Source organism: Pan paniscus, chromosome 11 (assembly GCF_029289425.2).
Source record: "Pan paniscus chromosome 11, NHGRI_mPanPan1-v2.0_pri, whole genome shotgun sequence".
NCBI lineage: Eukaryota > Metazoa > Chordata > Mammalia > Primates > Hominidae > Pan > Pan paniscus.
In genome coordinates this window covers 96,112,485-96,137,812 of record NC_073260.2, presented here as the reverse complement: position 1 = coordinate 96,137,812, position 25,328 = coordinate 96,112,485, and the positions used below count along the sequence as shown (strand labels likewise).

At 34.1% G+C, this 25,328-nt stretch overlaps 1 protein-coding gene across 3 annotated transcripts in view; it reads right to left on the bottom strand.

Moving 5' to 3' along the window:
* The window catches only part of LINGO2 (leucine rich repeat and Ig domain containing 2), a 1,246,058-nt gene that overhangs the window by 490,330 nt on the left and 730,400 nt on the right, over window positions 1-25,328 (bottom strand). For all 3 annotated transcript variants that reach the window (XM_024930183.3, XM_024930184.3, XM_024930182.4), the window contains exon 4: window positions 17,602-17,687. The gene's annotated coding sequence lies outside the window, so the exon portion shown is untranslated. The remainder of the gene's footprint in view (window positions 1-17,601; window positions 17,688-25,328) is intronic.

Sequence of the window (25,328 nt, the reverse complement as noted above, 5' to 3'; positions counted from 1 at the left end):
CCAGGACTAACATAGTGACACTTGTTCACAGCTCAAAATCTACTTGCTCATTAACTACATTTTCTGTGATTTTCACTTGTCTTGTTATTTGTCTCATGACAATTTCCACCTCTGCTCACTTCTGCCCCATTATTCACCATGAAAAATATCCTGCATTTTAGTTACATTAACTGAGTCACTGTTAATATACTTGCGTCTCTTTTTCTTTTCTTTTTTGCATATAAACATACACTGCCAAGATCTGGAGCAAAAACTTGGTCATCCTCTCACTGATCTTGTTAGAAACTGGAGTTCCCCTTCCAAAATTCACTTGCCATTAGGAGGGATCCTTGCTACTTGCTTCTCAGCTCTCCTGGTACCTGCCTAATGACCACTGACAGGCTCACCTAACTTTTGACAGACAAATTCTCATTCTCCCATATCCTACTTCTGAAGCTTCCTAGATCAACTAACTGCCCACTCTTGAAGGTCTGCCCTGGCTACAAATGTTAAACTCATTGCTTACCTTGAACTTTGCTCAAAAAATACATACTCTAAAAATTGGAGAATAGAAAATCTACAAAAAGCTATGAAGCATAAAGTAGTACATGCCTATCCTTGTAGGATTTGAGATACAGGAACAAGCTGTTAAAGGTATATAGAGCCCAAATGTGAATTATGATTTTTGCATTACTAAATTCCAATGCAACATGATTTATTCAATAATTATCCATAAAATAAAATCCTGGCATCAATGAATGTATGTGTATACTCTATTATAATAATTCCAATAGTACCCTACAAAATTATTTTACATTAATTTGCAAAAAATAAATGATGCTTAAATTATGAAAATAATGATATTAGTAAACTTCAAAAGGCAATCAAAATATATTCCACCATGATGTTATGGTTCTTTCATTTGATCTTCTGGAAATAAGCATTTAAAAGGATGGGAAGGAGAAAACTTAAAAAAAAACAACTATGCACATGCTATTATTTTCTTGAATCTTCACAATAACCCCAAAAGTTAGGTAATTACATACTCATTTTAAAGTTAAGGATTCTGGGCTAAAGAGATTTGGTAACAAGTTGACAGTCAGTAGGGATAGTGATACGCTTCAGCTCATTGGGTAGTTGTGAAAAATACATGAGAGTTGAATCGATTTCAACAAACACTGAACATTTTCTATGTGCCAGAAAAAAAAGTCTATTTTCCTCATTTAATATTTAAATGATTTAATATTTCCAGGTAGATGAATGAACATTTAGTATGAATATTAATATGGATCTAGGGTCCCATGTATACTTTTCGCTCCTTAGAATCAGAAATAATATCTTTTCCACAGTTGTATTCTTAGCACCACACAATATTCTCGGTCCATAGGTGGTACCAAGTAAATATATTATTTATCAAATAAATAAATGATAATCTGGCATTCTTATAAGACTGTTGCCTAGAAATATTTGAAACTTCAAAGTATTTATACCGTTAAGTAATATTATTGTATGTGCTTTGAAATTTAAAGTGAAGACAATATGTTTGCATATTGTTACTATCAAAAATCAGTCTTCTGAGATTGTATTAGATAACTTATAAACATAATGCCATATGTCCAATAAAAACCAATAGTTGATTTTGAAAAATTATTTTAAGAAGGTATATTACACATTCATGTTTTTTCATAAACTGAATAAATGAGGCATATATTTATTCTTCTGTGTCTGATGAATTTACTTCTGTATCATAGTAATCATGGTTTTGTAATTTTTCCAATCTGTAAATTTGAGTGTCTCTTTTATTTTTATCTATTGTTATTTTGTCAGCTATCCCTTTTTGACACTGACAGTATATCTGATTTAAACAGACTTACTGCCTCTTTCTAACTCCCTGCAGTCTGGAAAACCAGTTGGAATTATGCTTAATATAGGAGCAAATACATTATGCACAACACTCACATAAGATATATCTCTTCTTAAATCTCAGAGTCCTTTTATGATCTTAGTTATTTTCTTGGGAATCAAGCTTGCAAAATAAATGACCTTTGGACAAGTGAAATATTGAACTGTTTGCAAAACTATCTGAGAACTATTAGCAAAACGTAGCTTATGTCTAATTTAAACATATTTCCCAATACTAAAAACTCAGCCTTGCGGTGTAGGTGACTTTTAAAGTCCAGATTATAGACTGCTTGCTAAAAGAGAAAGATGCTATTAGAAACATACATAAGAATATAGTGCAATAGGGGAAAGGAAAGCAAAAGAAATAACTTCATGTAATACATAGTAATGGAGAAATGGGGGAAATTGAAAATCTTCCTGGTGTGTAATCAGAAAAATGATCTTTCAATGAAAAGATGCTATATAAAATATAATGCATCTGTAACAGGAAATTTTACTCCTCCCTCTGGGAATTAATTCCTCTACTGTGCAGGCATTTGGGAAGAAGTGGTATGATAGATGGTATTCTACAGCAATGAATTTCTCCCAGCCTGGAGGGCAAGTGTGTGGTTTGTGTGTGGGGGGAGGGGTGGAGGAGTGGGAGGTGAAGAAAAGGTAAGTGAGCAAGAACTCAACTTCGTCATACAAATAGACTAAAAATGTCTAGAAACTGTTGTATCATTTCCTTTTTAGTTCAACCTAACTTTTTTTTAAAAACCCTACGATCTCCGCAGTGTAGAAACAACTAGAGAGTATTGAAGATACAATATAACCCTAAACACTTGGGCATAAACTCATTCTTGCTTGTCTTTCTTCTTTATCATCATAGTCTTTTTCTTTTCTTATATGAAGAAAAATCTACAGTTTGCTAAAAATATTTGATTCACTTTTATAACAACATAAAATGATAGAAGATAGTACTGGAAATTGAAGTTGATTCTAAAGGAATACAAATCAAAATAATGTTCCGGATGGGCTTTTTGAAACATATTATACAATATCGAGATAATAAGACAATTCTTGATCTGCCTCACTAGGAGCCTAAAGTGCTATACAAGCAGTATTTCCACAGTCTCAGTGCTCTCTCCCTACCATTCATCCCTCACTATCATTTACTTCGTGGCTTTCTGAAATGGTGTTTCCTGGCCATACAGGGTATCTTAAATTTGTGTTTACTCCATCAAAAATAGCAATACATTTTGTATCAAACAAAGTCCTAATGACTTAGTTTGGGCATGTATTATTTTTTCTTGACTGGAAATAACTAAAACATGAAAATAAAAAGAAATGTTAGATTCTTAAAGATGTAAACAATTGCTCTAATGAGTAACAAATATTGAGAATTGATGTCCTGAAAGACAGGGCTCACTTCCCTACAGCTGATGCATCAGCTGATCTGACTTAGCACAGTCTGTGAATCAATGTCATTGTTGTTTTTATTTGCAGGGATGTGGAGAGGAGAGTAAGAGGATAGTTTCTGAGAGTCTAATATGGACAAAAGTTACAAAAACATCAGGCTCCAAAGGCAAGTAGTAGTTCCTGATTATATCTGTTAATGACTCTCAGGCAAAGAAAAGTAATTGTTGTGCAGTCTATGACATTACAGCAATGGTGACAGCTCTACATATTTATCTCATTTAAATTTTTTAACTACTCTGTGAGTTATTAGATGTCAGCAGTCCATTTTACAGATGAGGGAACATAGGCTGAAAGAGAATCAGTGACTTAGTCTAATGTTACAAACTGAGCACCCACAGAGCCAAGATTTGAAGCATCATCTGTCTCCTTTTAAAATCTGTATTCATTCTCCTCTAATGTTATGTCTTATCTCAACACTATTCTTTATCTTTATCTTTGTTTACATAAGTCTTAAGTCATGCTACCTTCTAATCTCATAGAATCAGAGTAACTGAATGGATTTCCCAGAGAACCTGACTCTGTCCATTAGGGTTAGATGAAGAGAGAACAGTCATTTAGCTGCCATTATAATTGTTAGTAACTGTTGCAGAATCCCTAAGGTGAAATTATTTCAGTTTAAATAATACAGAATTATGGCAGATAATTTGATTTTTAACAATTTTTTTACAAATAAAACAAAAACCAATGCCCTTATTTTCATTTTACAATCAGCAGAAAGGGTCACATACTAGAATAACATTCATCATGCTCTAGCTAAAAAAAAAAAAAAAAAAAAAAAAAATTATACCTGAGTTTGCAATTTGCAATGACATCTCACTTTTGAAAGGGATCAAGCACACTTGGTCCACAATTGAAGACCACAAATAGGGGGAAAAAATGGAGTTGTAAATTTCTGTCACCTTTCTCTTCAACCATTATTTTACAGGGCTCCAAAAATTTACATAGATTACATATAAATGATTTTTTAGTTTGTGCTATTATTTATTGAAGGGATAAAAATTAATCATAATTCTTGCTCACACTCATAGGATATTAGTGATGAAAATATCTTTGGGCATTTTCTAGTCTAATTACCTCCCCCCACAATTTTAAAAACAAGGAAACAGTGGCTCAATGAAGTAATGTGGATTCATAGAGTAACTTGGTTGTGAGTGGTAATTAAGTTCTGAGGATTTTTCCAAGGAACTATCTATTCTGAACTAAAAATTGAAAAAAATTACCCATCATAGGATTTCTAAGCCATCTTGGTGACACCTTAAAGAGCAATGTCTTTTAACATTAAGTTTTGCAAGACAGTGTATGTCTGCAAATCGTGGGAACTACATACAGGGTTAAATATCCTGAACAAAGAATACTAGGGCTAGAAGATGACATTTAGTTTCTGGTTTACAAAAGACACTTCTGTTTTACACTATTATCCTCAGGGAGTGATTAATAGCGCTTTTTTTTTCTATCAAAAGTTTCTTGGTTTGGGCAACAAATTTTATTGTTTCACAAGTTACCCTAGTGTTTGTTATTGGTATCTATAATTCTTTACCTAGATATGTAACATCACGTATTAAAGGAAAAATGACATTGTATAGGAGAGCTTAGCCATTACTTTCAATTTAGTGTGAAGAAATTTATCAAATCTCTTTTGTCTGATGCCTGAACTATAATCGATTTTTTGAATGAGTGGGATGGCAGAACAAAAGAACACTGGCACCAAAAGGCCAAAAAATATACAAATAAGTAAAAAAGAAAGAAAAATGGGATGAAGAAAAATGAGAAAAGTGTTCACCTGTCTTCCAATTTTGCCCATGGATAGTCTGGATTATAGGTATACTAGGACTTTTCATTTCTACTGAGAAAAAGATCAAGTAATGTAAATTAAATAGGAGGGTTTAAGACTTGAGTATTAGGGGCAAATGGCCTGTAAAAGGTCATCTGAACTACCATAAAGGAAAAATCATGGACATTTACTTGACCTTACACAGACAAATATATGTGCATATTTGTGCTGTTGTATACAAAAATATTCACTTGAGATGGCTTCAGGGAAGGGGAGAGAGCCAAGATGAGCCATTGAAGAGTTTTATAATTCAATCATAAAAATAAAATGAAAAAAATAATGATTTACTGAAAATAGGGTAAGCCTATGATAGCTGTTTTAACTGAGTGCATTTGGCAGGAAAAAATACCTTTAACAGAGCCAATACATTTAAAGCACCTTGTATTCACTCCTCCCTGTCACAATAAAGATAATTATTTTTTATTTAAAGTTAGAGGAAATGAGCCTGTTTTCATCTTAATGTACTTCACATTATGCCTGTATAAGGAGGAGATCCATAAGTTATAGAGAATCAAAATATTGCTAGGGTTTTCTGCATATTTATCAAGACAAAACATTTCCCTAACACTTAAGGTTGGGAAGACAATATTCTGTTCAGGGAAACGACCTCACAATTCTTGTAGTCTATGGTATGAATTATTATTTCATAATACAATATTTCAATATTTTCCCATGTAATTAAATTAGCAAATGTATTTTATACAACATAGGATCTAAGCTAAAGAGTGATTGGCATAAATTCTATTCCTATGTTACACTATAACTACTTTGCTATCTCCCTGTTTATCTGCCAAGAAAGTAGTTATAATCAGAAGGCTTTTCCATGTTCAGTTTTCTTGAAGAATAAACATAAATTAATACAAAATAAATCTAAGTTTTATATTATAGTTGTTTGGATGAATGGACATTCAATCTTCTGTTTAATAACACCTACTAATGGTTGTTTTCGTTTGCTGTACATGGCTGTCATCTTCAATGATTTTTGTTTCTGAAGAATATGTTAAATATACAGTTCCTTATATGCAAAACTAAAAATGTTCCTGCTTTGAAAGCCATGTGTTTGTGGAAGAAATGTATTAATGACATCTGGGGTATAATTTCAGGGAAAATAAACATGCCTAAATGAATAGGTCATAACTTCCGTATTTCCTCTCAATTTATTTTACTGTATTGTTAAAGAAACTCTTAGAAATTCTTGGTAAAGGCCATCATCGGCTTTTTATTTTAGAGTGGGGAACTTGGCTATAGAAAATTACTTAATAGCTCACTACTTAAGGTTTCCAAGACAACATTTCAACATTGGATTTGACATAGATTTCTTGAGCAACACCCCACAAGCACAGGCAATCAAAACAAAAATAGACAAATGGAATAACATTGAGACAGGATAGTTCCCTGACCAGTTTGTGGGACTCATGAAGGGGTGGCTTGCTTACTCAGCCCGCAGTGCTCAAAACCCTTGTGGGAGTAGGAGCACACAGGTGAGAAGGTGCAGGAGCAGGGGCAAGTAACTTTGGGCGCCGCCCCCCCGCCCCACATACAGGCCTGTGGCAGTGTCTACAGGTTGCATGCGACCTCTGGATCCTGAAAGGGTGAGTGTTACAGTGTACTCTTTGTTTTGCTGTCTGTGGATGGCTTAAGTGTTAAAACAGTTCAGTGGAGAGTCAGTGTGACAGTGTCTTGCACCCATACCTGGGTCCTTGTCCTCTCATTCCAAGAGGAATGAGGTCACAAGGACTTGAAGGATGGTGAACATAGAAATTTTATTGAGTGGTGGAAGTGGCTCTCAGTGGGATGGAAAGCTGGCAAGGGGATAAAGTGGGAAGGCGGCCTAACCATCCCCGGCTGAACTCCTCTCTGACCGTTGTCTCTGATGTCCAGCTGCTTCTTCTCCTCTCAACGTTCAGATGCTTCTTTCTTTTGTGTGTGTGTGCTGAGTTTGGGATCTGGGGTTCTTATGAGCACAAGATAGGGGGCATGGTAGGCCAAAAGGCAACATTTGGGTGGGAAAACAGGGAAGTGAAGTTCTCACTTAGGGCCACAAATTCAGGCTTGAGGGTGGAGCCCTTGCCAGGGACTCCGCCCTCTTTTACCCAGTATTTCCCTGCTTCCTGTTCATATCAATATCAAGTTAAAAAGCTTCTGCATAGCAAAGGAACCAATCAAGAAATTGAAGAGACGATCCACAGAATAGGAGAAAATATTTGCAAACTACCCTTCTGAAAAGGGATTAATAACCAGAATATATAAAGAGTTCAAACAGCACTATAGGAAAAAATTGAATAATCCAGTCAAAAATGGGTTAAAGATCTGAGTAGACATTTCTTAAAATAAGACACAAAATGGCAAACAGGCATATGAAAAAGGTACTCAACATCGCTGATCATCAGAGGAATACAAATCAAAACTACAATGAGATATCCTGTCACCCCAGTTAAAATGGCTTTTATCCAAAAGACAGGCAATAACAAATGCTGATGAGGATATGCAGAAAAGGGAACCACAGTGCACTGTTGGTGAGAATGTAAATTAGTACAACCACTATGGAGAACAGTTCAGAGGTTTCAAAAAAAAACTAAAAACAGAGCTACCGTATAATCCAGTTATTCCACTGCTAGGTAGATACTCCCCCAAAACACAAAGCAGTATATTGAAGAGATACCTGCACTCCTATGTTTATTGCAGCACTATTCACAATAGTCAAGATTTGGAAACAACCTACATGTCCACAAACAGATGAATGGATAAAGAAAATGTGGTACATATACACAGTGAAGTACTATTCAGCCATAAAAAGGATGGCTGATCCCATCATTTGCAATGACATGGATGGAACCAGAGGTCATTATGCTAAATGAAATAAGCCAGGCACAGAAGGACAAACTGATCATGTTCTCATTTATTTGTGGAGGATAAAAATTAAAATAGTTCATGAGACAGAGAGTAGATGATGAGTTTGGGAAGGGTAGGTGGAAGAGGGGGAGGTGGTGATGATAAATGGGTACAAATAATAGAGTTAATAAGATCTAGTATTTGATAGCACATCAGTGTCACTATTGTCAGTAATAATTTAATTGTACATTTTGAAATAAATGAAAGAGTACAACTGGACTGTTTGTAATACAAAGGATAGATGCTTGAGGTGATAGATACCCCATTTACTCTGATGTGACTATGACACATTTTATGCTTTTATCAAAATATTTCATATACCCCATAAATATATATACCTACTCTGTACCCACAATAATTATAAATTAAAAATTAACAAAAGACAGCATTCCATTTCACTAAAAGTGTGACTTTAACTCAAAGTGTTTTTCTCTTTTATTAAATTGAACACAAGGCATGAATAAAATTATCCAGCTATCTCTGTATCACATGCATATTGTTAAACTTTAGAAATGGTGTTACAAACTGGTTAAAAATGACTAAAATTATTGTTTATACATACTTAATCCAAACTAACTCTGCTGATGAGATACAAAGGCAAAGTGGGTGGATTTGTTCCACTAATAAAAATAACCCTAGCTGACTCTTTTTTTGGGGGGGGGGGACGGAGTCTCGCTCTGTTGCCCTGGCTAGAGTGCAGCGGCGCCATCTTGACTCACTGCAAGCTCTGCCTCCTGGGTTCACGCCATTCTCCTGCCTCAGCCTCCCGAGTAGCTGGGATTACAGGTACCCACCACCACGCCTGGCTAATTTTTTGTATTTTTAGTAGAGATGGGGTTTCACTGTGTTAGCCAGGATGGTCTCGATCTCCTGACCTCTCGTAGTCTGCCCTCCTCGGCCTCCCAAAGTGCTGGGATTACAGGTGTGAGCCACCATGCCTGGCCCCCTAGCTGACTCTTAACCTCAGCTCTTTCTCCTTTTAAATCATATACTAGAGTAGCAAACAACATAGTGAAAACAATATTGACATGAGAAACGTATAGATCCTGCTTTCCCTATGATGAAAGGCTTATAACATATTTTTTAGTCATTGGAATTCTTCTTTGTTAATGCTGAAATCATGTATCTAAAATGAACCACAATTCCTTAAATACCATAGCATGCATTTTCTCCTTCAAAAGTTAGCTTATAACACTGTTGCTTGTTTGAACAACAAACTGATTAAAACTAGAAAACTACAGTAAAATTGAAGAAGTAAATATTTTTATTACATATTATTATTTTTTATTATTTTTAATGAGTAAAAATTGGTTGATCCACTGGAATTTTTTTAAAGAAGGCTAATTCAACACAGTGCTTATTGGGGTCATAGATTGCAAATAAAAGTCACATGAAAAATTAATCTTTACCTTTGAGTCATATATTAGAGTAGGAAATAACATAATACAACTGTGTCAACATGAATAACTAATTCTGCTTTCCCTGTTTGAAAGGCTTATAACATATTTTCAAGTCATTGAAATTATTTCCAATGCTGAAATCATATATCAAAATAATATACAAAATATACAATATTGTATTACATTCACAATGTATTTTGTTAAAAACTTTAAAAAAATAATCAGGAAAGTAGCAGAATAGAAAGCTCAAAGCCCTTTTATCCATCACAGAAAACAAACACTAAAATAAATAGATAAACTTATAGACTGATTTATATAATTTAATAGTATATCTGATAGTCAAAAATCTACAGAAACCAAGCAAATGCCCAATCAAGAAAAAGCCACATTAAAAATGGTAAGAAATTTCATAGTGTTTTACTTGCCTTTGCCCCATTCTTTATCCTATGTTGTGCTTCACAGGTGGAAGATGATGTCAATACCCAGTTCCCTCACTTGGACCAGAAAGAGCAAAGTAGATCATATTTGCAAGGTTATAACCAGTGTGAGCACTGCCAAGGCACTAGTTTCTCACTCTCCTTACTTGGAACTCAGAAGAGGAAACAGTAGTATAGTTGGGATCTTAGGCTAGAAACCATGTAAACCAGTGGCATGCATGCAAAAACTGCAGGAGAGAGGGGAAGTTGCAGGTCCACAGAAACTGAAGGTAAGAGATTATTGGGAAATAATACAGTAGAACATCTAAGGCCCCAAGAAGAAGCTGAGTTGAGACTCCTTGAAACATAACAGGGTCTGTGAGTGACATCTGCAAGTTGGTAGATTAGAAAGCTCCAAGCCCTTGTTTACCCACAGGAACATTAAAAACAACAGACTGACTAATACAGGTTTTTAGGAGCTCTGGAAAGCAATCACAGTTCTACAGTATTTATAAGAGGGAAAAGCACACACACATGCCCAGACAGAATATATGCTCAGAAAAGGTCTCAGAGGACTTTATGTGTTCATATCACATTGATTAGTAAGATTTCCCCTGCACAGAGCCAGTGTGCAAAAACTGGGGGATGTGGCCTCTTTTTTAAATGACCAAATTTCAACAAAAATATCATAAAGCATTCAAAGACATAGGGTAATACGGTCCATCAAAAGGAACAAAGTTAACCTTCCGAAACTGTCTCTAAAGAAACACACACATCAGCCTCACTAGATAAGACTTTAAAATAATTGTCTTAAATATGCTCTAAGAGCAAAAGAAGAATGTGGAGAAAATTCAAGGAAGTAGAGAAACAATATATGAACATAATTAAAATATCGATAAATATAGAAATCATAAAAAAGAACCAAACATAAATTATGGAGTGGAAAAATACAATATCTGAATTGAAAATTCACGAGAGTTGTTCAACAGCAACCTTGAACAAGCAAAGAAAAGAATCAGTGAACCTGAAGGAAAGTCACCTAAAACTATTAAGTCTGAAGAGCAAAAAGAAAAAAAAAAAAAGTAAAGAAAAGTGAACAGAGCAGAACCTAAGGGACTTACAGTAAACCGATCAACAGACTGCTATACACATTATAAGAATCCAAAAAGATAAAAGAGAGATAAAGTGATACAGAGATTATTTGAAGAAATAATGGCTGAAAACTTTGCAAATTTGAGGAAATGCATGAATCTATAAGCCCAAGAAGCTCAACAAATTCCAAGTAGAATAAAGAGATTCACAAGAAGAGACATTACAATCAAATTTTTGAAGGCCAAAAACAGGGAGAGAATATTGAAAGCAGCAAGAGAAAGAACACTAATCATGTACAAGGGATCCTTGATAAACCTATCATTGAATTTTTCAGTGGAAATTTTGCAGACCATAAAGCAGTAGGATGATATATTTAATGTGCTAAAATAAGGAAAAAACCTGTCAATCTAGAATCTTATATTTGGCATAAAGTTTCTTCAAAAATAAGGGAGAAATTAAAACATTCACCAGACAAACAAAACTGAGGCAGTTAATTACAACTAGACTTGCTAAATATGAAATTCTAATAGGAGTCTTACAAGTTGAAATGAAAACATGATAGGCAGTAACTCAAAGTCATATGAAAATATGAAGTTCTCCAGTAAAAATGAACACAGGGACAAACAGAAATAAGAATATTATCGTAATTTTGGTTTGTAACTTAACTTTTTATTTTCTACAGGATTTTAAAAAACAAATGTATAAAATAATTCTAAGTATACATAAAGGAATAACCTTTATGTATATGTATATATAGACGTAATTTGTGAAATCAATAACATAAAGATGAACAGGGTGAAGCTCTAAAGCAGTAGAGTTTTCCTATGCATTGGAGTTAAGTTTGTATGTGAAAAAGCTCTGGAGATTGATGTTGGTGATAGCTATACAATAATGAGAGTGTAATCCTACAGAATTGTACACTTGAAAACTGTTAAAGTTGTAAATTTTTTGTCATATATTTTACCAAACTAAAACAAAGAAAAACGTATTTGAATTTTGCTAATTCCTGATAATATGGCTTCATAAGCAAGAATACCATAAGACAACATAGTATTAAATTATGCACATACAAATTGTCTCAACAACATATCATCCAGGCTCTCACACTGTTTGGAAACTAATAGTACTGGAAATAAATCAACCATTACATAGCTCGCCAGAGGAAATGACTGGGAAAGTGATGGAGCTGTCACACTTGCCGCATGGGTGGGAGCCCTAGGCCCTCTGTCAAGATCATGTTGCCCTCCTGGATCATTTTCATGCCTGTTGCCCATGTGCCATCCCTAGTTTCAAATGGCTGAACAAATAATTAGTTTTCCCAACACACAAATGGGGTATGCAATCATTCTCCTGCAACAAATTCTAATCATCGCCATTCAGCTGTGATTCTACTGTCATAAGATAGGTTGGTACCCAATGAAACAGGACAAAAATTGATAGATTATAATGTATTAATTAGCTAATGGAAAAGTCAAAGTTGAAAAAAATAGATGTTGAATTTTAAATTAAATGGGATTGTTAGGCTTGCATACATTTAATGACATAAGGTTTTATACAATTTATATATATGTAATTATATATAATATATAATATAGTACATATATGTAACAAATATATAAAATATAAGTAATATATAACATATATATTATACATAATTTTCTTTATATATGTTATATATAATTTTTATATAATAGGAAATTATAGGTTTTTTAAGACTTGAGTATTCATTTAGTGGAGGCAAATAAAGTTACTATGCTTCTTAATGCCTCTTCTAAATTTCCATGTACCTTTTAACTTAGAGAAAGCCAAGGAATTGTTGATCTGGTATACCAATGCCATCTGTCTTAGTTAATTTTCTGTTGCTAAAATAGAATACCTGAGACTGAGCAATTTGTAAAGAAAATAAGTTTAGCTGTCTCACAGTTCTGAAGGCTGGGAGGTCCAAGTGCATGCTAGCAGTTTCTGGCATGGGCTTTCATACTGTGTCGTAACATGGTAGAAAAACAGAAGGGCAAGACAGTGAATGTAAAAGAGACCAAACACGAGGGTGGCCTTACTTTAACAGCCTGCCGTCTTGGTAAATTATCCAGTCACTTGAGAGCAAGAACATACTTATTCCCTCAAGAGTTAACAGGATCAAACAAGAGTGGCATTATTCTCTCTCAGTGACTTAATCACATCTTAAAGATCCCACCTCCCAACACTGCTACACAGGGGACCACATTTTTCACATGTGAATTCTGGGAGACACACAGGAACAATAGCACCATTCTTACCAGTTATAGGAAAGTTAATCAAAACCACAATGGGATACCACAGTATACCCAACAGAACAGCTAAAACAAAAATCTCTGATAATTATTACCAAGTGATTATAAAGATATAGAGCTACTAGAACTCTTATACTATGTCAGTGGGAATACAAATTGGTTTAACCTTTTGGGAAACTAGCATCTGTCTACCAACAAGCTTTTAAGCCACATAAACACAATTGTACAGCAAGAGAAATTTTCACACACATGTCCCAAAAGACATGTATAAGTATGTGAGGTCCAAAATCTGGTCATGATGAAATACATTGAAAATTAAACTATTGCCACACATAGGAATCTCACAGCATAATATTGAGACCAAGAGGCCACACATAAAACAAGTGTAAACTCTATTATTACATTTATAAAACTCAAAAGCAGGCTAAATAATCTATAGTATTAGAATTCAAGAAAGGGGTTGCCTTGTGAGGGATTGGAATTTGTGACTTGGAAAGAAAAAAGAGGGCCCTTTCAATGGTGTTCATTATGTCTTATTTCCTAATTTGAGTGGTATTACACAGGTTTGTAGACATTCTGATAATTCATTTAGCTATTCATTTATGATTTGTGCACTGTTCTTATGTATGTTCTGATACAAATATTGCTTAACCTATGATACATGGTTATTTTATATACCAGAAAACAGAAGAGACTAAAGTTAAAAAATAAAAATTACTTCTTATTCCACTAGTGCATTGACTTCAAGTTTTTTTTTTAATATGTAGGTTCACACATGAATAATTACTCAGTATTGGTAGTTTTTCTAGGTTAACACAGATTATCAAAATATGTTAAGGGAATCAAGAAAATCTTGAATAGACCAATAACCATAGAAGCATGAGAAATTAAAAAAGAAACTGTCAGACCGAAGATAATCTTTGTCTAAGTTTACTATTAGGTTGTCCTAACGTTTAAAGAATAAGTAATTTCCATGCAATACAAAAAATCGTAGACCACAGCAAATATTTAGATTAAAAAAACCCTTTCCATTTATTTCTTCAACAAGATTTTTTTCCCTTGCAACTATTGGATTAGTGCTCTTTTTTTTATTTATTTTGGTCTCTTGTTTTCATAAATAATTACCTACACATTTGTTTCTGTTTTCCATAGTGGTCATATGTTTTCTCTCATTGTTTTCATAGTTTATCTTTGCCCTCTGCAGTTCTGAAGAAACTGAGTGCTCCTTCAGTTTCCTTTGCACAAATCTGATTCTGTTACTTGTTGCCTCCAAAGACAGATATCATTCTTCTGTAACATTTTTGTTTCTTTTCAATTGTTTGTACTTTAATCTATCCAATCTCTGTGTTTTTTATTTCTGAGTCATTCAATGCATACACAAGGATGGAAAACAATTTTCTAAAACATTTTTTCTGCTTTCTGTATTAACTCTTGCTTTATATATGCTTTTCCTCTGAGACTTTAATTTTCCATGTCAAGTAATTACTACTGACAACCAGTTTTGCTTTAATGGTCTTGTTGTTATTTTTTTCTTTACTGATCTGAGATTGTGATAAAAATCTATTGAAGTGTAGGGTTTTCTAACAGACAAGTGACAAGATTGACCATTAGCCCTTGTTTCTACTGATAACTTGTTTTTTTTTCAGCAGAAAGCTTCTAAGCTTCACAGTTGAAGAGCAGATTGTTATGAAGAAATTCAGGCCCAAATTCCAATGAGTAGCAGCATTCAATTAATGCAATTCTTCTAGAATTGTTGGTAGATGGATCATCGTCTTTCCCCACTCTGTGGTCGTCTCACCTTGATCTCATAAAATATCTAGAGCCTCTCTCTCTCTCTCACACACACACACACATACACATACACACACACACACTGTGAGCATGCACACATTACTACTGTCTCTATTCCCACTACTGTAACACCTACAGTGCTTTTGGGACTATATCTCTTTCCCGGGACATACTGTATTACTGTAAGTTCTTCCTTCCTTTCTTCCCTTTTCAGAGGGAGCAGAAAAAGTAATCACTTTTTCTGTAGACGTAGAGGCACTGATTGAAGAAAGGTGCCCATGTATGACTGCTTAATTTTCTGAGTGATACAAATCTTGGATCTTTGAGTCATGGGGAAGAAACACAGGGTCTCTCTACATTACTTAAGGCCATAGGTTTTCTTTACTTTAGTTTGTGAATTTCAATTTAGCAATGTAGAGTCTTCCCAGAAACTAATAATAGGTTGACTGAAAGTGTCAGTTTTGAATATTATCATAAAATGTCATCTTTCTCTGGGCCCTTACAGCCATTTTAAGCTAAATCAAGCACTGCTAAGAAAAAAAAACTTATTTCTGACATCTTAAACTATGATAAAAAACATTCCATCAGCATCATTTTGAGAAAAATTCAATCTTCCTTTAATGTTTACTCACAACCAAAAGCTATTCCCGAACATCTGTGTAATATTACTTTGACACAGATGGTAAAATAATTATTAATAAAATAGCACATGTAAATATTTGGATCCATTTCAGTAGAACTGAGAAAGCCACAAAATCATCTTACAAAGTAAATTTTCATTGCTGACTCAATGTGCATTTTACTTTGCACCAAAAGTGCTGCAATTTTCTTTGGTAGTTTTGAAATGAACAAGTAACATTTATTTTCAAGCCCCTTCAATGTAGTGTGCAAATGAGTTCATTTTTATTTCACAGGAGGCCAGGATCCACCTTTATCTCTTAGAATTGTACACAGGTCGGTAAACTGCTTTGAACTGACAAGGTCTAGTCTCCTAAATACAGCTTAACTTACCTTCTCAAAGAATAAAAAAAGAAAAGAGACATAAAAAAATCTTGAGAAAGTTTTTCAAAAACATAACACATATTGAATTTTTAGAAGTCTAGATGTCTTATAAATCAATGTAGAATAAGTCATTTCTACAGGCTTCCAAATGTTTCCCCTAATTTTTTAATGTCAGTTGTTTCATACTACTCTTTTATAATTTTTGTCATTTTTCATTTTTCTTGCACCAGTTTCATTTTAACAATTTGGAAGTTGATCTTCTTGTCCCTTGGACCATACAACAGGTTTGTTACTGTGTGTTCAGGCAGCCAAGGGTACTATGAAAAGTCCTGGACTAGGAGATGGAAAATCTAGATTGAGTGTTTCACTTGCATCACATGAGTTTTACCAGTGCTGTATGGTCAGCTGTCACCTGTCTGTATGGTCAGGCTGGTGTCAATTTGCAAACAATAACTGGTCTGCACCATGAGAATTATGGATATTGGGAGAAAGTATGAAAAATGTTATATAAATGAGGTAATTTTTTGTTTGTAGAATGATAATAAATAAGAATAAAAATATAAATCTGTATATTTTCTGTCTTCTTTTTATCATTACATTTTTTCTAGCAAGTTTTAGTAATTTTACAAAAACATTCAATCTACAATGCATTAAAAATAAACTGACTCTTAACCCACAGAGTCTGAGAAGCACTGAGCTCTAATACATCCAGAGAGCCAATTAGTCTCTCAGAACCTGAATTTATCTGTAAAAATATGAATAATGAACTCCACCCTGCATTTTTTACAGAGTATGTGAAAACTAAACACAATTACGTATTCATAAGCTATTTATACCTATAAGGCCTCATATAAATATACAGTCATCATATACTAAGTAATAATTATTTGTGAAGTAGCATGGCATCTCAGCTAAAAGAAGCCTGGCATCTATTAGATACTAAAGGTTTTTATACTTTTTGTATAAATACAAAAATAGAAATTTTGGCAGTGGATACAATTGCACACAAAATAACTGTCTCAGGGAGCAGCATATGATTTAAAGGCAAGTCACATCATCTGTTAATAGCAAACTTTCTTTATCTATAAAACAAGGGTAATTATGACTATTAATTTTAGGTTGAGGTGAGGTTGAAATAATACACGAAAGTATTTAGTGGTTAGTACTTGGTATGTGAGAAGTATTAAGTATTAGTTTTATATCTTTAAGCTCTTTATGCTAAGAAAACTACTGAATTCTTTATATGCAATGTCTTAGTTAATCCTTATAAAAAGTTTAACCAGACAACAACAATAATCTCAATTTTAAAATAGGGAAATGAAGATTCAAACAACGTCAGCAACTTCCACAGTCCTACAAAGCTACTTTAAATCCATGTCTGTCTATAAAAAAATGTGGTCAAGTTTCCCATAGAATACCACCTCCCTAAAGTCTTCCAAGTCATGAGAATACATTTCACAGGGTACATTTTAGAAGCTTTCTCATTTTATTTATAAACTATGCAGACTTTTTGCATAAGACACAGAATCGACAGATATCCTGAAACCTAGAAAAAGAGACCCACTTACCAGTTTGAATTGTTGGGCTCTTCATGCTGGTAGTGGCCACTTTCGGTGCTCTGCTCTGAGCTTCTTCTCATAACCCTATTTCCAGGCTGCCAAAAAATAGGAAATGAAAAGAAAAATGACACTCGCTTGCTTCAAGAAGGATTTTAATATATTAATGGCCATAACGGTAATAATTAACATATATAGTATTTGTTTTATAAAGGTTTGAAAGAAACACAGTAGGGATTAATTCACTTCACATGTGTGTGGTTTTCCATTTTGAAGTTAAGAATATTGTTATGTTTATCTGCAATTCACAGAAAATAACAATCTATTAAAATTAATCATTAAATTATTTATTTATTTATTTATTTTGAGACGGAGTCTCGCTCTGTCGCCCAGGCTGGAGTGCAGTGGCACAATGTCTGCTCACTGCAGGCTCCGCCTCCCGGGTTCACGCCATTCTCCTGCCTCAGCCCCCAGAGTAGCTGGGACTACAGGCGCCCGCCACCACGCCCGGCTAATTTTTTGTATTTTTAGTGGAGACGGGGTTTCACCGCGTTAGCCAGGATGGTCTCGATCTCCTGACCTCGTGATCCTCCCGCCGCGGCCTCCCAAAGTGCTGGGATTACAGGCGTGAGCCACCGCGCCCGGCCTATTTTCTTGTTTTATTAAATAGATGAATAAAGGAAACTCATGTTTAAAGCCATTCATATATTTGAAGATATGTGTACTTAAACTCCAGAAGGCAAAATGGTATTTTGTTATAACGTAATGAAAAGAAAACAGACCGGAAGGAGACAAGACTTGCTGTGTCCGTAAACCTGCTTTCAAAGGTTAAAATCTGACAATGTGGTCAGCATGCAAGTCTAAGATTATTCTTTGTCGTTTATGTATTTAATATACTGGACAAGTCAAAAATAGTAATGATTAATTTATTAAGGAAAATTTAAATCCAATCAGTTAAAAACTGGAATCTGCTTTTGGAATTGTAAAGTTGTAAAAGGAAATGAGATGTTCTTTTCAGGATTAGAATATGACATTTCCATTTTCTTGATCAATCATTTCCTTCTTCCCCTACTCCACACCAGCTCCCTTCAGTGAACCACAGAAAGAGAGAAAGATAAGTTGGCAGAAAACAGTAGAAACTATTCTAGGATAATTTTCACTCTCTCAAAAGAACTATAATGAGAAAAAAAATGCTTTCTGAAAATAATTAGAATGTCAATCACTTTCCTTAAACTTCATGTTTACATATCAGATTTCCTACATGACACTGCCACTTGTGTGACCAATGATAATGGCAATAATTATGTATTGTTTACACTGTATCATGAACTGTTCTTAGTATTTTAGGGTATGATCTAATTTAATATTTACAAAAACCCTGGAAGGCAGGTGTTATTAATATCCCTACTTTTAATGATGAGAAAAATGAGGCACAGTTTAAGTGAATTATTCAAGATCCACAGCTAGTAAAAAAAACAGGGTAGGATTTGAACTTTTTCAGAACCCATTCTCTTAATCTTCAAGGTATTCTATTACCTTTCAAACTTGACCCAAATTGAAATTCTCCATTTTCCTCATATACCTTCTTAAGTCTTCCCCCATTTTCTAGGAAACTGAAACATTTGCCTTGTATTCAAGCCAGAAATGTAGGCATCTCCTTGATACCTTTCTTTTCCATGTGATTTTACAGGCTAATTATAGCTAATACCCATATAATTCACTTCAATACTCCAATTGAAGCTACCATCATCTATCCCTTAGAATATAGCAAGAGCTTTCTACCTGTTCTCACTGATCCCACGCTTGACACCTTCTACAATAAATTGCTCACATAATTCATAGCGTAAATCATCATTTTACTTCTTTGGTTAAAATTATTCAATGCCTTTTTATTGCACATGGAATAAAATACAATGATCTATTGTGGTCTACAACTTCTGAAATGAGCTGGCTGCAGCCGATCTCTCAAACATTACCGTATATAGTTCTTTTCCATTTTTCCACTAACTCATTTTCCAATAAGCCATGGTCTTCAGCAACTAAGGACTTTGGGAATCAACCCTGGAAGGCTCTGAGACTGGATACTTTTCATCCCACAGGTCTCAGTTCAAAAGTCACTTTCTCAAAGAGAGTCTTTCCTTCCATCATAACCTACAGCCATGTTTTAATTTATTTGTTTAATTATCTATTATCTCTCCTCCTCACTGAAGAAACCAGTAACTGTCAAATAGCGCTGAAGTAAGCTTGTGCAATGAGGCATCAGAGTGATTATTTCAGGACATATATATTGATTTTATTTATACCAAACAACAACATTTATATGTGATTTTAACTAGCAGCATTTGTTTTTTTCCTATCTGAATCATTCTACTAAAATATATGCAGCCCTCTAATCTTTGTTTCTGTTTTTTTTTTCTCAGTTTGATTTAAAGCATTGCTTCTCAAGCTTCAAACAAATATGAGTTACATGGAGATTTATAGGCACATTCATCAAACTGCAGATTTTTCATTCAGTGAGTCTAGGGTAGGGCTGCAGAATCTGTATCCATCACATAGGTTACTCTGATGGTGTTGATCTACCCACCACATTTTGAGTAACAAGAATTCAGAAGATAGGTCACAGTTTTAGATGGTTTCAGAAAGATTCTTGAATGATTCCTATTGTATATTTCTGTGTGTTTGTGTGTGTTTTCCATGTGCAAAAATACTATTATAACAATAAGTTTTTTAAACGTACATTTTCCTCTTCAGACAAATGCCATTCCTGTGAGATCAACAATACATCACTAAGTAGTTAACAAACCATACATACTTCTTCTCTTATTTACTTTGTAATTCGTCAATAATTCTGAATAAAGATTGTCCTTGCCTTGAAGATAAGTGTGCATCCTGATGTCACCTAATGCAGACACCTTTAAATTTAATAACACATGAAATATATAAAATACTGGAATTTTGTAATTGACCAATATTTGAGCTAACTTCTGCACTTTTCTGTGCTTTTTTCTATATTTCTGATTCCTTTTACAGTATACATTTTAGCTTTCATTCATGAAGTCCTATAATACATTGTGGTAAATATGTGTGTTTATATACTTTTATGTACTTATGTTATTTCATTTAATTGATAAATTGATGAAATTAAAGTTAAAAGTAGTAGTTATCATTTTGGGCTCTTACTAATGGTGAGGCACTGTATTAGTGCTTTGTATATATTAACTATCATTACAAAAATGAACTATTAATACATAGAGACAGAATTTTGGGATGGAAGAATTAGTTCAAGCATATATGTTTTAAAAGTGGCAAAAATGATAAATTCAGTTATGCTCAGCCTTGTTTTTATAATCAAGGGAAATTTAATTTTTTTTTAAAGAATCATATCTCTGCTAGAAGATATTTTAGGTAGCCAATTATATTACAAAAGAGAACATAGGAACTAGCTTTGTATTATATACTTTATTAAAGGACAATATGCCAAAATAAGAAGTGTTTGCAAAAGCACAGGAAATGTCATTATAAATTTTACAGAATACTGATTACAGTCGTTATTTCCAAAATTTAGCAAAATATCATTTTATTGCTAAATATTACTGCCAAAGATCTTTCTGAAGGCATAGGTTTTAATCAATTTTGAAAGAATGAAATAAAATAAGTAGATGTTTAATAATGGCAGACCCATGTAATACATAAATGCTTATGTCTGACATATTTTTCATTTAAGAATGATAGACCAGGTGACAAGAATATGCTTATTTCTTACTTGTCTTTTCAGCAAAATTTCCAAACAACGATGTATTTCAGGAACATGTGTCTAGTTCCTTTAAAGAACAGTCATTGGTCCTATCTATAATGACTATTTCTCCCATATAAGTACCATACTGAAGAATGTATTAACTACTGGAACCACGTCATCAGTGTGTGTGTGTGTGTGTGTGTGTGTGTGTGTATATGTGTGTGTATGTGTGTATGTGTATATATATGTAGGTATATATATATATATATATATACACATGTACATTTTGAGAGAAACTTAAATAGGGTTACTTCCTAAGCAAAATTTCAACCACCATAATAAATTGCTATTATTTGTTTTGATAGATTATGTAATGCTATGATTTCTGTGAGGTTCATTTACGTTTACAAAGAGTTGCTATTATAATCATTGTAGGTCAATAATGGTTTCACTTAGATTCAATTATCAAAACAAGAACTTTCAACAACACAGGAAAGACAAGGTATTTGCCCAATGGGTTAGTATGGCTCTTTTCTAAGAGTGGTTTAATAAGAGCTGGTCAGTTTATTTTCTTCATTATTTGAGACCCACCTTATGATTTTCTTTGCACATATGTTCAAATGCTATCTTCAATAATTTATTTGAAAGGAAACACTTAAGTGCCTTCATAATATAAAGCATCTTAATTCTGATTATGTTTGAAAGCCAGTTATTCAGAGAAATTTATTCTTTTTCAAGAGCAGATGGGAACAGGCTCAAGGAATCCATGGCAGAAGACACAAACATGGAAGTAAAATGACAATCGTTTAGGTAAATTTCTGATAGGAATAAAGAGAAAAATAAATCGTAGATTGAAGTGTTTGTTTGTTGGAAGGGAAAACAAGGTTAAAAATTAAAGGGGGAAACTATTGCCAGGAGGAAGAATTCAGTAACTTTAATATCTTTCAGTTAATGTCTTACTGGAATAACTTACCACCTCACCTTGCAACTGGCTTCTCAGATTTCAGTCTCTTTCTTGTTCAGTCTACTCCTAAAATGCTTTCAGGCTTTCTATCCAATTTTCTTACTTTATTTTACTTTCAATTTTTTTTGTTAGTATCCTATCTGTCCTTTTAGGCCTTGATTCCCTTCTATAACGTATAACTTTATAGAGGGTTAATTGACTTTCCTGAAGAAACAAAAGGCATTGCGACTTCTCTATTTCTATGGCTCCAACCACCTCTTGCCCCTTACTGCAACAATTTCTCAACTAAGTCATCTGCCTCAACAACAGTCCTGCCTCCTTTTCATACATCAATTTTGTTCCCAATTTCACCAGATTAAATTCTCTAATCCAAAACTATAATCTTGTCAACTCATTATCAAAAGATTTCTCAAGCTCCCCTGTGTAATACAAGGTTGGAGAATGGGCACGGAGCCCCATTTCTAACTCCAAAGCCTGGGCTCAAAGTCTTCAAATGTCTTTGATTTACCTTTTTGGACTCATTTCCTATGTGCAAATTCATAATGCAAAAGTGTATTGCAAATAGTTAAGATCTTCATAACTGTGACTAAATTCATGCTCAGAAAAAATATGCAAAATAATTATTAATATCCATATTTTGTAATGAGACAATTGAAATATGGAGATGTTATGGCTACTCTAAGCCTTTAGTTAACCTAATGAATAGTAGTAACCAGGCCTTCTACCTCCACAGCCTATACGCACCAAAATTTATTTGTCCTCTAATTTGCATGATTAGCCACTTCTTTAAATACTTTATTTTCCTTTCTCTGAAGACAGATTTGTGCATATTTATATTCAGAGGAACATTCCTTTGAGTCTCTTTATTTTCAAGTATTTGTCACCTTCCAATATCTAGATCAAATGCTAACTCCCTCTATTACTTTCAACTGGAAATGCTGTCGCCCTCCTCTGTGTAAGTTTTATTTATTTATTTATTTATTTATGTATTTATTTTTTATTATTATACTTTAAGTTTTAGGTTACATGTGCACAATGTGCAGGTTAGTTACATATGTATACATGTGCCATGCTGGTGTGCTGCACCCACTAACTCGTCATCTAGCATTAGGTATATCTCCCAATGCTATCCCTCCCTGCTCCCCCCACCCCACAACAGTCCCCAGAGTGTGATGTTCCCCTTCTTGTGTCCATGTGTTCTCATTGTTCAATTCCCACCTATGAGTGAGAATATGCGGTGTTTGGTTTTTTGTTCTTGCGATAGTTTACTGAGAATGATGATTTCCAATTTCATCCATGTCCCTACAAAAGACATGAACTCATCATTTTTTATGGCTGCATAGTATTCCATGGTGTATATGTGCCACATTTTCTTAACCCAGTCTATCATTGTTAGACATTTGGGTTGGTTCCAAGTCTTTGCTATTGTGAATAGTGCCACAATAAACATACGTGTGCATGTGTCTTTATAGCAGCATGATTTATAGTCCTTTGGGTATATATCCAGTAATGGGATGGCTGGGTCAAATGGTATTTCTAGTTCTAGATCCCTGAGGAATCGCCACACTGACTTCCACAATGGTTGAACTAGTTTACAGTCCCACCAACAGTGTAAAAGTGTTCCTATTTCTCCACATCATCTCCAGCACCTGTTGTTTCCTGACTTTTTAATGATCGCCATTCTAACTGGTGTGAGATGGTATCTCATTGTGGTTTTAATTTGCATTTCTCTGATGGCCAGTGATGATGAGCATTTTTTCATGTGTTTTCTGGCTGCATAAATGTCTTCTTCTGAGAAGTGTCTGTTCATGTCCTTTGCCCACTTTTTGATGGGGTTGTTTGTTTTCTTCTTGTAAATTTGTTTGAGTTCATTGTAGATTCTGGATATTAGCCCTTTGTCAGATGAGTAGGTTGTGAAAATTTTCTCCCATTTTGCAAGTTGCCTGTTCACTCTGATGGTAGTTTCTTTTGCTGTGCAGAAGCTCTTTAGTTTAATTAGATCCCATTTATCAATTTTGGCTTTTGTTGCCATTGCTTTTGGTGTTTTAGACATGAAGCATATCTACAACTATCTGATCTTTGGCAAACCTGACAAAAACAAGCAATGGGGAAAGGGTTCCCTATTTAATAAATGGTGCTGGGAAAACTGGCTAGCCATATGTAGAAAGCTGAAACTGGATCCCTTCCTTACACCTTATACAAAAATTAATTCAAGATGGATTAAAGACTTAAACGTTAGACCTAAAATCATAAAAACCCTAGAAGAAAACCTAGGCATTACCATTCAGGACATACGCATAGACACATTTTAAGAAAGATTTTTCTACCTAGCCCATGTTGCTCTGTTCCAAGATAACTTTATTACCTGGTGGTAGTTACCTAAATTGCAGGCACATTGTAAAGAAGAATTAAATAGTCTCAAATACAGGATTTGCATTTCAAAACCTAAAAGGTGCAAGGTATTGGAATCCCATTTCAGCTATACAAGTTCAGGATAGGTAGATTCATTTAATATAAAACAACTTTTGTTAGCATTCAGATTGTTTCTCCTTAACTCTATTATCATCATTTGTCTAGCTCTTCACTACCGTTGAAAATCTTGCTGATATTCCTATCTCCAAAGCAATGGACTATCTGCTGATAAAGTGTTTATTTTGTGTACTGCAGGCATTTTGGAAATAGCTCTTGGATCAAACTAAATGAGTTCCAGTATAAATAAAGAACCTAAGACATTGCAGGTGGCACTCAGCAAGATATTGGTGTGACAGCTAGAGATGCGGTGTGACCCTCTGCAAATGATGTTTTGTATTGAGTGCAGGGTCTAATAAAATGAGTTCCATCATGGAACTTTTGTGCTCATTGAAATCTGTTTTAAACCTAAATATGAGGTTTCACTGCTGCTTTAGTGACAGGAAAAAAAAAAGATAGAAAAAGAACTGTAACTAGGGTGGTAGCTTGAGTCACATTCAGGCCTTAAAATAACTGTTAAGTATGTACTTTCTATTGTAATCAAAGTGAGAAGTGAAATAATATTTGTAT